Source organism: Diospyros lotus, chromosome 6 (assembly GCF_014633365.1).
Source record: "Diospyros lotus cultivar Yz01 chromosome 6, ASM1463336v1, whole genome shotgun sequence".
Taxonomy (NCBI): Eukaryota; Viridiplantae; Streptophyta; class Magnoliopsida; order Ericales; family Ebenaceae; genus Diospyros; species Diospyros lotus.
This window is the reverse complement of record NC_068343.1, coordinates 9,928,858-9,930,463: the sequence shown is the minus strand read 5'-3', so window position 1 is coordinate 9,930,463 and position 1,606 is coordinate 9,928,858.

Sequence of the window (1,606 nt, the reverse complement as noted above, 5' to 3'; positions counted from 1 at the left end):
AAAATTATTTTTTAATAGATTATGGGCAAGTTTATTAAGAGAAATACGACATTGAGAAAGACATCTCTAGGAAAAATCAATTCCATAATCAGAGCTGTAATAGTGAGAGGAATGATTTCTTCGTCATCGCATACATTAATAAAGCGACTGGGATCGATTTGCATCTATTTGGAGATAAAATGAGATTTTCTTTAAGTTTAATTAAGAATTGATATATTAAGGTCAATGATTATAATTTTTATTTTCTCAAATCATAAATTGCCGTCACTTTACCCCCACTTAAGAATAAATTTGAAGTTTTTATTTTAATTCATTTATAATAAAATATTATAATAACAAATTAGTTAAAAAAAATTATGCCAATTGCACGTATCACTTATGAGAAGTTGATTATATTACATATATGTAATAAAGTACGTAATATATGTAATAATTGCATTACTTAATTTGTGGCTTCACAATTAATATGAGAATTATTCTTAAAAGAAGTGTATCTTCATATTTAGGGTCGAATCTAAGAATTTAAAATGTAAAAATTAAAAATTAAGAACTCAACATTGGTGATCTGAATGTGAAAGAAGAGAGAGAGAATGAAAATGATTTGATGAGTTTGAGTAGAGATGGCAAAATGGGCTTGGCCCGACAGGCTGGCCCGTTAGGGCCCGACCCGGCACCGGGCTAGGACCAGCATTTTGCTGGCCCATTTAAGGCCGGGCCGATTTGGCCCGGGCTGTTTGGCCCGCTAATCGGCCACACAACCCCCTCCTCCCAAATAGCCCTCTCCCGCACCCAGCTCACCGGTCGCCGCCCTCGTCCTCGCCCTCATCTCGCCCTCGCCTGCGCCCCTAGCTCTCGCCCTCGTTCGCCCGCGCCCCTCGCTCTCAGTCTCTGGGCTGGCCCATTTGGCCCGTTTGGCCCGCGGGCCCGTGTAGGGCCGGGCTAGGGCCAACAATCTGCTGGCCCGTTTTTAAGCCGACCAATTTGGCCCGGCCTGCTTGGCCCGCGGGCCACTTAGTGGCGGGCCAGGCCGGCCCGTATGCCATCTCTAAGTTTGAGTATTGGGTTAATATATTTGAATTGAAACTTAAAACATACGAGCTAATTAAAAAAAAAAAAAAGTATGAATTGATAATTTAAAAATTAAAAAAAATAATTTACATGAGTTTGAATTGAGAACGACACGTGCTGAAATTCAATTCAATTCAATTCTCTTGAGATTCGCCCCTTTTCACACTTAAATTAGTTGAACATTTAATAATATTAAATAAAACATGATTTAAATTATACCATTCTATATAGAGATATATAAATCATGCTAGATGTACAATTATTTTGTACATTTTGAGCTACATAAAAGAATATTATGATCAAAATATTCTGCGCCTCACGCGTCTCTATGCGTCTCATGAAAGACTTTTTTGTCATTAGTATACTTTTATGTAATCTAAGGTGTACATAAAGATGTATCAATAGTATTTTTTTGAGATATATATACTATTTTTATTCTATTTAATGTTTACAGGATCGAATTTAATTTCAGCCAGGCGATGGATTGGGATTCAACGTTGGAGAGTCCACACGTTAACTTGACGCCATTCCATGGACA